Source organism: Amphibalanus amphitrite, unplaced genomic scaffold (assembly GCF_019059575.1).
Source record: "Amphibalanus amphitrite isolate SeventyFive unplaced genomic scaffold, NRLGWU_Aamphi_draft 000217F_arrow, whole genome shotgun sequence".
NCBI lineage: Eukaryota > Metazoa > Arthropoda > Thecostraca > Balanomorpha > Balanidae > Amphibalanus > Amphibalanus amphitrite.
In genome coordinates this window covers 735,724-751,187 of record NW_024881712.1, presented here as the reverse complement: position 1 = coordinate 751,187, position 15,464 = coordinate 735,724, and the positions used below count along the sequence as shown (strand labels likewise).

The following is a 15,464-nucleotide window of genomic DNA, read 5'->3' as shown; positions in this document are numbered from 1 at the left end:
CTATAAATCAAGAAATAATCAAGTCTTGTGACTCTAAAAATGTACAATCAAAAGGGAAAATAAATCGTATTTAGGAGAATTTCGGGTACGCATCTGCCTCACGCATCACGCATCTCCATTGATGACATACCTACAAAACAAACGTCATTGAGCGATATATCAATAACTTGATATTTCTGTATATTCGATATAATGTATAATTCTGCGTACTCTTACCCTCATGAACAGTGCGTACTCTTACCCTCCATGCAATTCGCGCACAAAACAACCCCGAAACATTGTGCAAAACTTCACAAACAGAATATTGCACTGCACAGTATTTCCCCAGAAAACCTCTCAAGTTTCCCACAGTAATCACAAAAATGTACCTTATCTCCAATGCCAAGTATCAAAATTATTATACCATACCATAATAATATCATAACGCTCCAGAATAATATTCATCGCCTTAAACTCAACAGCGTCGCCGCACAACGCCCACGTTCCGTTGGTGACAAACACGCACTGGCGGCTTCATATCACTTCATGAACTCGACAAACCTGCGTTGCTAGGCAACCGAAACAGCTGATGCGTACTCTTATCGCCCGCGTCCTCTTACCCGCCCTTACCCTATCTTCTAAATCTTCGATAAAGGGGCCAACAATTTCGCGCTGAGCCTCCTTTCGAGCTTGCCTTTTCTCTGCAGAGTCAGCAAAGGGGGATACATCTGGCAGAGATCCTAAACATTCTAAGACGCTAATGAATTCCTTTGGGGAATCCGATGCTTCTGCACTGCGTGCTTCCAGACAAGAAACATTTGCCATTTTTCAAAAAAAAAGTGCTCATATTTCATATTTTCTTGAGTCATAGATAACATGATAGATTCATGTTATCTATATGCTTGAGTCAATGCTGTTGATGGCTGGTCACTGCGGGGGTCACCTTCAATGATCTGTTGATCAAAATTCGCTAGGATACCCACTATTTGACGCTGCTGTACACTATTTGGCGCTGCTGCTGTAAGAAAGACAAACCTCGACATGTGTTGTCAGTTGTCACTAACTTTTCGTGAATAACGCTTTGTGCCTTTTCTGCAGTACCTACTATGAACTGAATCACTGCTCTCTTCTGAGCGTTGCCTATACTATCCGAAATGGCTAACTATGCTACGATTAATTAGCAGCCCGAATCAATCACAGAACAGACTTAACCCTCGCCGGACCTATTGGTTTTCTACATACGCGCCGGCCGAGGGGGGGGGGGGGCGGGCGGGTACGACCCCCCTCGCCGTTTCTCCCCTGGTGGAGCTAGCGCGTCGCGGAAAAAACGAGCATGTGCGCCGTTACGAGACGCAGAGATTGCTACCCGATTTTAAGGTCCTAGGTCAACCGGTGACCTCTGAGGTCAGGTCAAGTGCCCCAGGTACGGTTCAGTTTTTGGTGAATAACTTCGCAAAAACGGCCGCAATGCCGCGATTTTGGCAGCATCGTGTTCGCCTTCCTCACGCGCGTCGAATGATATACTTTTTGTTTGGGTCAGGTCAACTTAGGGTGTTGACCTCAGGTCACGGTCAGGCCAGCGCCCCCAGGTCACGAAGTTGGTCGAAAGAGGTCATGTCGCATATCATTCGATTCGGCAGGTCTTCCTGAGTCCATTGGTGGCTTTCCCGACTCGCTAGCTCAATTTGATCGGGAGTTATTGACGAAAAAACTAATATGAACTTGATGACGTCATTAATGACGTCACACAAGGTCAATATTGCAAAAGTGACGCATCTAACCTTGCAAGGAGTGCATCAAATCACGATTTTATGTGCTTGAGATAGTTGGAGATCGTTCCCGGCGCCAGAACAGCAGTTTTTATTTTTCCCTATTGACTTATAATGGTGAGGTCACGAAAATGACCTGACCTCATATGACCTTAACGAAAAATCCAAGATATACAAGTTGTGAGACTCGTAATGGATACTAGATCCTGCAAGTTTCATTTCCCTGTGACAGCTTCTCTGGCAGTGAGGGCGTTACGAAGTTACGACATCTGAAGACCGTGCAGAGGTTCACTTATGACGTCATAGCCCGAAAATGCGGTTGGTGTCAAAAGATCCGGCTTGAATCAAAGGTCAGGTATGACAAGTGTCAGCTCTCTATCGCCAGCGTGTTCGGAGCTATCGCGAAAAAAAAAACCCTATGGGGGGGGGGGCGGCACCCGCCCCTCCCCTCGGCCGGCGAGGGTTAATGGATACGTAAGTGGACATCCCAATAACACATCATTAAACACATCGCCTTGCAGGCCGAAATTCCAAGTCCTTCATTGTTCGGCCCGAAAGTTTTTTTGAACGCCCCTGGTAGATTATGAGCTTGAGTTTTCAGGATCTGATGCGGAAATGACCTGGCGTTGGACCCTCGGGAATCAGGCTGTATCACCCACTCAAATCAATATACCTATGGCCTATTTTGGAGCATCGCGGCACCTCCCGAAGTCGGGGTAGGGCCTCCAGCGGCTGGTGCGGAGACGGATCGGGGTCTATTAGGGGCGGTCGCGTGGTGTGCGGCACTCAAGAGGCAGTCATGGACCTCTATAACCAATTGCTTTTTCGAACCTCTTAGAATCCACCAAGAACCCGGAGTCCAAGACACGACACCTCATTGTGCACCTAAATGCACCTATTGTGGCTAAAACCTTACATATCAACATATGTGATTATTTGCTGTCTGTTTATTTTGATTTTTTATCAACTGATAAGTAACAAAAAATGGTAGGGCCCAGCGAACATTGGTAGGGCCCAAATAAACATAGGTAGGGCTCGGGCCCTACCAGGCCTATAACGACGCCCCTGGATTCAAGGTAACTTGTCATATGTTCAGTCTACTCAACCACCAAGAAAAAGATAAAATTATTTTTAACCCTATTCCTGGCGGGGGGGCCTCAGGAGCCCCCCCTGAGGTTTTTGGGTTATTTCTCCCAAACGCGTTGAGCTAGGAAGCTCAAATTTTCTGACTTTTCCTAAAAGGCTTCTACGCAACATGTCTGAAAATTTTGAGTTGATCTGACCTCAGGTCAGGTCACCAGAGGCGGTTTGGTGACCCTACCTCAGAAAAGTTTGCAATCACGCCAGAGCTAGAGTTTTTGACCGATCAATTTCTTCTCTTCAGGGTTTAGTTAGGGTACCAGTAACATCAACATCTCATTTTAGTCTGGGTTCTTCCGTAATGTATATCTAGTGCACACTGCACATAGACTTCAGTTCAGCTTCCTATAAGTTTGCTTTCAGGTTCTTTTATGTTTTATGGAATGCTTTCATCAGCATTTATTTATGCTTTGTAGTTTGTTGTTTGTACCCTGGTTTGGTCATTGCTAGACTGTGGATGCTATTGCTGGTTGTTTTCAGTTTTGCATTTGAAATGTGCTTCCTTGATATATTTTTATATTTGGTTCTGTTTTAAAAGTTGTTTTGATGAATATTGTATTGTTAACCCGGCAGTTGCTGGGGTATTTCGCCACCCACCGTTTGCTGGGGGGGGGGGGGGGCGTTAAACGCCCCCAGCCGATAACTCGAGAACCAATAGGCGCAGCGAAACGCACGAGGCGGCAAACGAAAGAACGCGACGAGACGCTTCAGATGAGCACTTTAAAATTGAATTTTGAGGTCACAGGTCGGGTCAAGGTCAGGTCAAACACCTGAAATCGGGCTTTCAGTAGCATGGACTTCAGGACTTCGCAATGGGCGCCTCTCGTCATAAACTCTGCCAAAACGGTGCACAATCCATCATATCAGGCCTACAAGAGTGTCAGCTCTATGTAGGGGTCAGTCAAGCATAGGTCAGGGTCAAGGTCAGGTCAACCGGGTAGGGACATATCCCCGAAAATCAAAACTGATATTCTCAGCCTGTGACACATGTTTTATGGGTAATTTGGGGCGTAGAACACGATGGTGACATTCATTTTGTCATATGTGTACGTGTTTGGCTCAAAAAGTTCAATTTAAGAAATGCATGTATCATGGTCGTGAAGTAGTCACGAGAAATTGCCAAGATTCAGTTCAAGATTTTGGAAAATGCGGATCGATAATCAATAATCGAAGATAGCCATTTGATTGTTCATGGTATTGGCAGTCTAATGGCTTTTACGGCATGTCTGTATGTCTATTCTGTGATTTTATATGATTTTTTGAACATATGCCGTTTTTGGTCGAAAAGTCAGAAATCATGACGTCACTAAAATCTCGATATCTCAAAAAATTTCAAACCGATTTTTTTGAAACTTTGTCACAATAAACTTCAATTAATTCCCTACAGGTACCGAAAATTTGGCGCGCCTGCGGCGCGCCGTTTTTATGCTATGGCCCGGCGAAAAAAGTGGGGGCGTTTAACGCCCCCCCCCAGCAACTCGCGGGTTAACCTGAGCAAATGCACTTGGCATTGTGTTTTGCATCTAAAAAAAAAAATATAGGTTCTAAAGTCTGACCGCCAAATACCCGCCACACGACAAGTTTTGCTTCTCGAACCCGCCAAAAACCCTGCGGGTTTTGAAAACCCGCAGAAAGCGGGTTTGCGGGTTCAAAAAGGGCATCTCTAGTCAGGTGGCCTACCATTTCTGTTATTTTTTTAAAGAAAAAAAAAACTATCGTTATCAGGGCTATGACGAAAAATAAGTGGCCTAAATCCAATGAGAAAACAGGATTTGGGGGTACCCTAGGTTTGGCTCCGTGACCTGGTATGCCCCCCCCCCGCGCTGAAACCCTGGATCCGCCAGTGTCCAGACTTTATTTACACATTTACTGATGATTTTGCCAAATAGCATATACTTTGTCTAAACATGAATGCTGCTCACTCCCAGTATCATGACTTAACCCTATTCCTGGCGGGCTCCGCCGGGACAAGAAACTGGCGGGGGGGGCCGATTCGGCCCCCCCCCCCTGAGATCTCGAGAACGAAGCAAGATAGCGACAAGCGGTAAACGGCATCGGATATGCACGGCCAAGATCTACAATTTTTACAAAGGTCATTTTCAGGTCAGGTCAAAGATGACGTCACAGGGGCCGAAAAAGTCAAAATGGCGGCGCTAGATATGGAGAGAGTTTTTCTCGAATAACTTTCGAATTAGTCAAGATAGGAACAAACTAAGGGCATCATCGTGATCCTCTCGTCAATCCGCATCGAATGATATATATGTTGACCTCGAAAGGTCAAGGTCAAAGGTTGACCTCAGGTCACGTGACCTCGAGGTCATCATGTATATCATTCGATGCGTCTTGACGAGCTGAACACAATGAGACCATCCACGCGTCTGTATCTTGTTCCTGTACGGAGTTATTGGCCAAAAACCTTTGGTGACCTTTGATGACGTCACATGACCTCACAGCTGCCCAACAGCAAAACAGACCTCAAGGTAGTGAAGATTGATCGTATATGAAGTCATGTATGGTATATGGGGCCATTCCGACCCGTTTTAGTGGTAAAAACAGGGAGTTGATTTTTCCCCCATTGACTTATAATGGGGAGGTCGCGAAATTGACCTGACCTTAGGTCACCGATATCAAAATTCCGAGATATACAAATTGCTTTTATTTGGCTGTCGAACATTATTTATGGTTTGAAATATGATTTTATGTAAAATAATTGATATGAAAAAGCCGTCTTTTAAGTTATGACCCCATTTCACCACACGCAAGTGGCTGAAATGACAATGATCAGCTGACGCATTTTTCTTGGCCGAAGTCAGAGCGCGCGGCCCGACGCACCACCACCGCACCACAAAGTATTAGCAGAAGCCGCGCCCAAAGCCAGGGCCCCGGTAACGTGAGGTAGCCGAGTCGGGGCAGCGTGCGCTGACCCAAGCCGGGGCCGCGGCTTTGGGCGCGGTCTACCGCATCCCCGCGGGCAGCCCCGGGCTATCACATGACACCGGGAGGATGCGCGGCCCCGGCTTGGGTCAGCGCACGCTGCCCCGACTCGGCTACCTCACGTTACCGGGGCCCTGGCTTTGGGCGCGGTCTACCGCACCACCTAACAGGCGTGTTTGAAACCGCAGGAGATGATGAACGGGTTTATCGAAACTTGATTGGATGAGCCTATCGGTAATAGCGATTTCAGCGTGTGCATTTATTGTTCATAGTGGTGTGAAATGTGGTTGGGGTACGACCGACAACCCGTCGGGGCGAATTTCGCACTGGGGTACTCAAAATTTGAAGAATTTAAGACGTTTCCATGAGTTTTGAAGGTATGGATAAGTTCTAAAAATCCGGTTCTCCTTATCTGGGCCATTAACTCCATACGGTCCAGGAAAGCTGGCACACTACCTTTAATGCCGGGTTCACACCGGATTCCGGACCGGCAAAATTCCGTCTGCCGGGCCGGAAAAATGGCCAATTCCGTGCCGGAAAATTGAAAACTGGTGTGAACCGGCAAATCTGGCAACTTCTTTTGACCGGTCCGGCAGGCCGGAGAGCCTGATTTTCCGGTCCGGCAAAAAGTTGAAATCATCTCAACTTTTGCCGGGCCGGATAGCCACCGTTTGTGATATGAAATTAAGGCACGAGGGAAATAATGTTATGTTTCAGCGCTACAGGACCAATTTAACCAACGGTGCCCTAATAGTCTCGCGATTTTTCACGAGAATATAAAATTCAAGCGTTAATTTGACGGCATTTCATTTTTATTTCAAAACATTTGCATCTCAAGCAGAGTGATAGCTACATTTCTGTTTTTGTATTTCACATGACTCATGGCCTTTTCAAATTATAAATTAATTTCATTGGTTGGAAAATAGCCATGACTTTATAATAAAAAAGATAAATATTATAAGGAAGCGGTGAAAAGGGCGAATTTGTGGAACAACATTGCGTACGCGCTGGTTGTAGAAGGAGCGGAGCCAGTATCTGCAGGAGAGATTAGCAAGCGCTGGAGCTGGCCGCAGGACAGGTAGCACAATGTACGTATTGCTAACTTCCGTCGTCTACGAAGTGGAGCCAGCCGAGCAGATTCTGAAATCTACATTCTACAAGACGCGCTGACAACACTTCTCTGCCCTCGATGCCCTCCTACACAAGCACAAGGCAGCTCGGGAGGGTGGAGGCAGTTTTGCCATTCAATCGCAAGTAGAAGATTCAGCAAATCGCGATGGTACTGAATGCCAAGGATATTATCCCGCGCCCTGCTGGGGGTGGGTATTTGAACCCTCCCTGTGGTTTTTCGCAACCATCTAAAAAACGGCGGCTGTTTTTGGCACACCTTATCATGCATCTTTTCTGCACATGTTGTAAAAATTGTAGACCAAGGTCACTTAAGGTCAGGTCACCAGGTCACTTCAAGTGACCTCTCCTCATACAAAGTTTCAACGTCTTCCATAGCTACATCGAGCGACCGACCTCTTTGAAACTCTCAGCGATTGATAAGGACAACAATATGCACACAATTTAAATAAATAACTATCTCGGAATTTTGATATCGGTGACCTAAGGTCAGGTCAATTTTGTGACCCCCCCCCCCATTATAAGTCAATGGGAGAAAATCGATTCCAAGTAATGCGTTGGCTTGTTGTAAATCGTCGACATTCGACCTAAAAATCGGTGAAATTCGGCTTTCCATGACCTCTGGTGACCTGACCTTTGATTTGAACAAAAAAGTGACCGAATTAATTTCGTCATTAATTTTGACACTCTTTCGAACGCCGCCTTCCCCGTATCGCTACGTGGCCCAGGAGCCGAGTTAGAAGGGGGGGGATGTTAAACACCCCCAGCAAGGCGTGGAAATTTAGGACCCCCAGCGGGGCGCGGGTTATGGCAGTGGAGTTCAGTGACAGTCAGATGACCGATTTTGAGACCCAGCCATCTACATCAGCAAGCGTAATATCAAGCTCGCCGTCTCTAATGCGCCCTGCCCAGCCCTCAATTCCTCTTTGTTCACAAGTGCTTTTAAACCAACAACAGCCAAAGCGCGATTGAAATTTATGAGTGTCTTTTTGTCGATACCCAGCCCGCATGCTGTAAATGTTAAATTGTATTAATGTTGCTAATATACCTACCAGTGAAGGATGGATAATTTTCGGTTGCATGGAACTGCTGCATCAGGGACTTGTAAAGCCGTCACACAAGTATGTTCGATTTCAAAATAATTCGCGAGATTGCTTGGTACCTACTTATCGTACTTGATGGTTGATGATTATGACATTTCCGGCTCGACTTTCCGGTTTTCCGGTTCTAGCGACTTTTTTGACATCTAGCGACAATTTCAACATTTTGGTGCCGGCCCGGCAGACGGAATTTTTCCGGACCGGAAAACCGGTGTGAACCCGGCTTAACACGCGCACTGCAGGGGGGGGGGTTGTTTTCAACCCCCCCCCCTGTGGTTTTTCGCAAATTGCGAGAAAACGGCGGCGCGTAGCGCCGCCAAATTTTGCATACCTGTTCTCACAACTTTTGCACACCTTGAGTAAAAATTTTGACCCCAGGTGACCTATGGGCAGGTCACCAGGTCAGGTCAAGTGACCCTACCTCGAAACGTAAATTTCGCAGTTTGCAATCCCACCAAGCCCACAGTTGTTGAGATATGATCTTGAAACCCACAGGAAATAGTAAAGTCATCACGAGCTACAACTTGTATATCTCGGAATTTTTATATCGATGACCTAAGGTCAGGTCATTTTTGCGACCGGCCCATTATAAGTCAATGGGAGAAATTTCAACTTACTCTGAATGCCATCCTATGACTTCAATACGCTCAGGATCATAGTATTCTAGGTCCCTGTTGGTGATTTCACCGAAACATATCACTTATGACCTTTGGAAGGTGATCTCCAGGTCATCTTAGGTCACCTGAGGTCACCAGCGGTTTTTCTTCAATAACTTGAGATTGAGTAGAGATAGAGACTCCGTTCGACGTTTATCGTGTTTTTCTCGTCAATGCGGATCGAATGATATGCAACATGACCTATTTCGGTCAGGTCATGACCTTGACCTGAGGTCAAATTTTCAACTTGACCTTTCGAGGTCATATTATATATCATTCGATGCGCCTTGACGAGCTAAGAACGATGGCGTTCGAATCGATCCTCTGTCTTGTGTGCAAGACAAGTTATTCAAGAAAAACTACCGCGAAATTCCTGTTGTGAAAATCGTAACATTTTGTCTTCGGTGACCTCTGGTGACCTCGTTTTTGACCTGACCCAAAAATGATCTTAGTATTTCTTGTCGATCTCATCTTAACCTATCCAACGCCGTTTACCGCTTGTCGCTACGTTGCGCCGTTTTCGAGATCTCAGGGGGGTTGTTTTCAACCCCCCCCCTGCAGTTCGTGTTCGGCTCAGACCCGCTGCAGTGCGCGTGTTAACACGGAGAGTATGATTATTCTTTCGGGTAAGCGTGTTCATTGTTTTAGAGGAAACTTTGTTTCGGTCAAATAAGAATATAGCAGAGCTATTGGATGAGAGAAGCTGTTTGTTTCCGGTGTTTGGGAGAGATTAACCCTCGCACTTATTAGGGGGTCGGATAGACCCACCCCTCGTTTTTCGCATTTGGGTAGAAAGTGGTCTATCGGGGCGAAAATTTAAGTACTTTCGAGATAATCAATTTTACTCATTTCCTAAAAATTTCATGGCCCTGCCACTCATAACCCTTGACCTGTAACCTGTTTGTCGAGACCATGTCAGGCCGGAATCGCGATTCGACGTGTGCCACCTTATCTATGCGTTTCCAGACTTTGTCGTGTCTTATAAACGTGCCAACATGTACAATGATGGTAGTCCCATGCCTTATAATTGGTGCCAAAGGGCACTCAAAGGTCAGGTCAAAGGCATTGACCTTAGATTGCTTTGGGTCACTTTTTGGAGATGTCAATTTTGTCGAATCTAGAACCCATTTGAACATTTGAGGAGTAATTTTTGTGCCAATGCAACATGTTACGAACTATGAAGCTGTCCCTGGTGGACGGTTAACACCTTCTTTGGCTAGCTGGCATAACAGTTTACTGGTTGACCTGACCAGACCTGACTCGACCTATGTCAAATGCTAAAAATGCTTTTAAAAACTCAGGTTCAGCGCAAAATTTTGTGCTAGGTAGCATTGAGGCTGGAGGTTTGTATTTTCGATTGCTTTTTAAATCGTCAAGTTATTGAAGAAAAACCGCTGGTGACCTCAGGTGACCTAAGATGACCTGGAGATCACCTTCCAAAGGTCATAAGTGATATGTTTCGGTGAAATCACCAACAGGGACCTAGAATACTATGATCCTGAGCGTATTGAAGTCATAGGATGGCATTCAGAGTAAGTTGAAATTTCTCCCATTGACTTATAATGGGCCGGTCGCAAAAATGACCTGACCTTAGGTCATCGATATAAAAATTCCGAGATATACAAGTTGTAGCTCGTGATGACTTTACTATTTCCTGTGGGTTTCAAGATCATATCTCAACAACTGTGGGCTTGGTGGGATTGCAAACTGCGAAATTTACGTTTCGAGGTAGGGTCACTTGACCTGACCTGGTGACCTGACCATAGGTCACCTGGGGTCAAAATTTTTACTCAAGGTGTGCAAAAGTTGTGAGAACAGGTATGCAAAATTTGGCGGCGCTACGCGCCGCCGTTTTCTCGCAATTTGCGAAAAACCAAAGGGGGGGGTTGAAAACAACCCCCCCCCTGCAGTGCGCGTGTTAAAGGTAGTGTGCCAGCTTTCCTGGACCGTATGGAGTTAATGGCCCAGATAAGGAGAACCGGATTTTTAGAACTTATCCATACCTTCAAAACTCATGGAAACGTCTTAAATTCTTCAAATTTTGAGTACCCCAGTGCGAAATTCGCCCCGACGGGTTGTCGGTCGTACCCCAACCACATTTCACACCACTATGAACAATAAATGCACACGCTGAAATCGCTATTACCGATAGGCTCATCCAATCAAGTTTCGATAAACCCGTTCATCATCTCCTGCGGTTTCAAACACGCCTGTTAGGTGGTGCGGTAGACCGCGCCCAAAGCCAGGGCCCCGGTAACGTGAGGTAGCCGAGTCGGGGCAGCGTGCGCTGACCCAAGCCGGGGCCGCGCATCCTCACGGTGTCATGTGATAGCCCGGGGCTGCCCGCGGGGATGCGGTAGACCGCGCCCAAAGCCGCGGCCCCGGCTTGGGTCAGCGCACGCTGCCCCGACTCGGCTACCTCACGTTACCGGGGCCCTGGCTTTGGGCGCGGCTTCTGCTAATACTTTGTGGTGCGGTGGTGGTGCGTCGGGCCGCGCGCTCTGACTTCGGCCAAGAAAAATGCGTCAGCTGATCATTGTCATTTCAGCCACTTGCGTGTGGTGAAATGGGGTCATAACTTAAAAGACGGCTTTTTCATATCAATTATTTTACATAAAATCATATTTCAAACCATAAATAATGTTCGACAGCCAAATAAAAGAAACAATACCATTACAGGCTTATAGTTTAAGGTTCAACATTATGTTGTCTACGATTAGACAGCTGATAACTCATTCCCGAACGTCGTAACTCTATAATACCTTTGCTTATTGTCACATGTGCGCCGCATTCGCGATTGTTGCCGACGCCTGTTTGCAGGTCAGCCCACTACAGTTGTTATACAAATCGAAAAACCGATAAAATTTTAGGCGAAAAAGGCACTATTCCAGGCCCATTTTTTGCGATATTAGGTAAAAACAGAAGCTTCTTATCCTAGGAAAAATAAAATGGGAAATCATTGGAAGGTGGCACACTACCTTTAAGCGTTTGATTGATTGAGGGGACGACCCACCGAAACGCTTCCTTCTCAAAGGGATGGACTTTGTCCCTTTGGGGTGTCAGTCGGTGTTTAATTATAAGTTCGATGTCTGACCTCCTCGTCTTAGGCGAATCTGAAATGTTCTCAGTAAACTGAAAGAACTCAACCCAAGATACTCTCAGACGCCGACGGGGCCCTCAAGAGTCCACGGTGTGGGACCTAATCGGAGTTGCCGATGGGTGGCCGTCTACTAATGTGTATGGTCTTCAGACGCCGGTGGGACCCTCAGAAACACTGGTGTATATGTAGAGCCGACCCAGGGCCGCCGGTATGAGACCTTAAGAGGTACTGGTGTGGGACCCTCAAAGGTATCGGTGTGTGGCCCTCAGAGGCACTGGTGCAGGAACCACAAAGTAGCCGGTGTGGACTCTGAGAGGTGCTGGTGTGAGACCCTCACATGGACGCCGTTGTGGTGATCTTTCAGACACTGGTGTGGCGCTGAGCCCACACCCCTCACAGATGACTGTGTGTTTGGCCCTTGGAGTTGTTGCTGCGAATGCTTAATAACCCAGTAGGGCCTCTCAGAGACAGGCAGAGGGCCCTCAGAGGCCGGTAACGGGCCATATGATGCCAACAACGAGTCTTCACAGGCCAGCAGGTGAAGGGCCGGCACTATCTAAAAACACACACGCACACGCACGCACACGCACACACGCACACACACACACACAACCGGACACGGCCAGCCAACTTTTATTTTCAGTCCCTCCCCAATGAGAATTTCCGAATCAGTGGCGGTCGCAGGGGGGAGGGCCATCAGGGCCATGCCCCCCCCCCAAAGGCAAATCAGGGGGACCATCATATCATTTGGCCCCCCCAAACAACCGATGGGCCCCCATGGCCGTATGGGACCCTGGCCCGTATTCGATTGTCACGAGGCTCGAGAAACCCACGCCAGCCATTAACAGCTCCCATACCAGTCTTTAGCCCGCGCCCCGTAGGGCTACCGGCGGACCCTACCACCCGTAGGGGGGGGGCCGTTTCGGCCCCCCCCCCCCTAAGATCTCGGAAAGTTACCGGCTGATTTTCAAAATTCAAACGGCGTTCGATAGCCCCACCCGGGAACTACCTTGTGACCAAATTTCATTGACCTAGGTCAAACCGATGACGTCACAGGTCGGGTCAAATGTCAGATTTTCACCGTTCACAGGCAATTCAAGAAATGTGCTGTGAAAGCGAGTAAATTGGTAATTTATTGAAAACCATCGATGGTACATTGTTCGTCAAACACATACTTTGCTATCTGAGGTCACTGATACCAGGTCAGGTCACAGCGAGGTCAGGTCACCGGGGGTCACAATATGAATGTGTCGTGTGATACATGTTTTATGGTCCATTTTACATGACAAATGCGATTATGTGGGTTAGGCAGCCTTTGGGGCCAGCCTAGGTCACGTTTTTGTGAAGGTCAGGTCAAGGTCAGGTCAAATTAGGTCAAATTTCAAAGTTGATATTTTTGCATAATATGGGTATCGATTCGATGCAGCTCGTCACGGGGAGTCTAATGGTGGTCTTCGTTTTGCTCTACAAGTTCTAGAATTGCCAAAAATTGAGTTTGAAAATTTGACGTCATCATTTTTGAACAGTTTTTTTCGCTATAACTTGGCCAAAAAACGAGGTATCGATCTGAAATTTGGTATGTAGATAGAAGATGGTAGGCACTATCACATATATTCCGGTTTTTTCGAAACTCAAAAACTTTTTGGATTTTTTGGCGAATATATCCAAAAAAATGCTTTTTTGATTTTTGGGGGTCAAAACTCAAATTTCAAAAATTCGAGATAGCAGTTTTGTAGCCCTGTCAATTCTACACCTTTTATGTCTTGATCATTTTTCTATATCTTCAAAGCTGTAGTCCTGACAGGTCTTCTCGCGAAGGTCTTTTTTCGGTCGAAAATGACAGAACATGACGTCACTCTGACGTCATTTGTGGCCAACCTATCATAGCCTCTAGAAAAATTTTTGGTCACAATGTGTAAAATTGATGCCCGGAGGGGTCCTGAAAGTTTGGTGGCGATATCTCCAGCCGTTTAGGAGATATCGACCGAAAGGGACAGGGGGGCCGTTTCGGCCCCCCCCCCCTACGGGGCGCGGGTTAAGGGTCCTACACTGACCTCTGAGGGCCCTTCAGTGGCGGTCAAGCGTCCACATTGACCGCTGAGGACCCACATTGACCTCTGAGTCTGAGGGCCCTCCACTGGCCTTTGAGGGCCCCTAAACCGGCCTCAGGGGCCCAACCGGCATCTGGTGGCCTCATTTCTGTCTCTCGAGTCCCAAGACTAACCTTTAAGTGTCTCTGAGGGCCCCGCACTGGATTCTGAAGACCCGATGTCGGCCTCTGAGAGCCCGCATCGGCCTCTGGGGCCCATCTTGGCCGTTGAGGGCCCTCCGCTGGTCTCTGGGGTCCAACGCCGGCCCATGCCGGCCTTTTAGGGCCCCACACTGACCTCTAAGGGCCCCATGCTGGTCTGTAAGGACCCACATTAGCCTCTAAGGGCCCCCCGCACTGGATTCTGAAGACCCAATGCCGGCAGCTCAGGGCCCGCATCGGCGTCTGAGGGCCCATCTTGGCCTTTGAGGGCCCTCCGCTGGCCTCTGGGGTCCAACGCCGGCCCACACCGGTCTTTTAGGGCCCCACATTGACCTGAGGGCCCATGCTGGCCTGAAAGGACACACATTAGCCTCTATGGGCCCCGCACTGGATTCTGAAGACCCGATGCCGGCCTCTAACGGTTCGCATCGGACTCTGAGGGCCCATCTTGGCCTTTGAGGGCCCTCTGCTGGCCTCTGGGGTCCAACGCCGGCCAATGCCAGTCTTTTAGGGTCCCACTCTGACCTTTGAGGGCCGCATGCTGGCCTGTAAAGGCCCACATTAGCCTCTGATGGCCCCCCGCACTGGAATCTGAAGACCCGATGCCGGCCTCTAAGGGTCAGCATCGGCTTCTGAGGGCCCATATTGGCCTTTGAGGGCCTTCTGTTGGCCTCTGGAGACAACGCCGGCCCATGCCGATCTTTTAGGGCCCCACACTGACTTCTGAGGGCCCGTGCTGTCATGTAAGGACCCACCTTAGCCTCTGAGGGCCCCGCACGGGCTTCTGAAGACCTGATACCGGCCTCTAAGGGCCCGCATCGGCCTCTGAGGGCCCATCTTGGCCTTTGAGGGCCCTCTACTGGCCTCTGGGGTCCAACGCCGGCCCATGTCGATCTTTTATGGCCCCACGCTAACCTCTGAGGGCTCCATGCTGGCCTGTAAAGACCCACATTAGATTAGCCTTTGAGTGCCCAATTCGGTCTCTGATGGTCTCAAACTGCCTTTGGAGGCCCTGTACTGGTTTCTGAGGGCCCTAAACTGGCCCCTAAGGACCCAAACCAGCCTCTAAAGGTCCCACACCGGCCTCTGATGGTCCCATTTCTGTCTCTGGGACCCAAACTGACCCTTATGTGCCTCTGAGGGCCCCGTACTGGCTTCTGAAGGATCGATGCCGGTTTCTGAGGACCCATAACGGTCTTTAAGTGCCTCATACCGACACCTGAGGCCCCACACTAGCCTCTGAGGGGGCCCAAAACTGGCCTATGAGGTCTCTACACCGGCCACTGATGGCCCTATTATGTTCTCTGGGGGCTCAAGCCTTACCTTTGGACGTCACGCACTTGCCTTTGAAGGCCCACATCAGCCTCTGGGGCCCTACCTGGGGCCTTTGAGGCCCTTCGCTGACCC

The 15,464-nt window shown here is 48.2% G+C and overlaps 1 protein-coding gene across 3 annotated transcripts in view; it reads right to left on the bottom strand.

The window, feature by feature from the left end:
- LOC122385391 (queuine tRNA-ribosyltransferase catalytic subunit-like) overlaps window positions 1-15,464 on the bottom strand; it is an 88,828-nt gene that overhangs the window by 23,792 nt on the left and 49,572 nt on the right. The gene's annotated exons all lie outside the window — the stretch shown is intronic.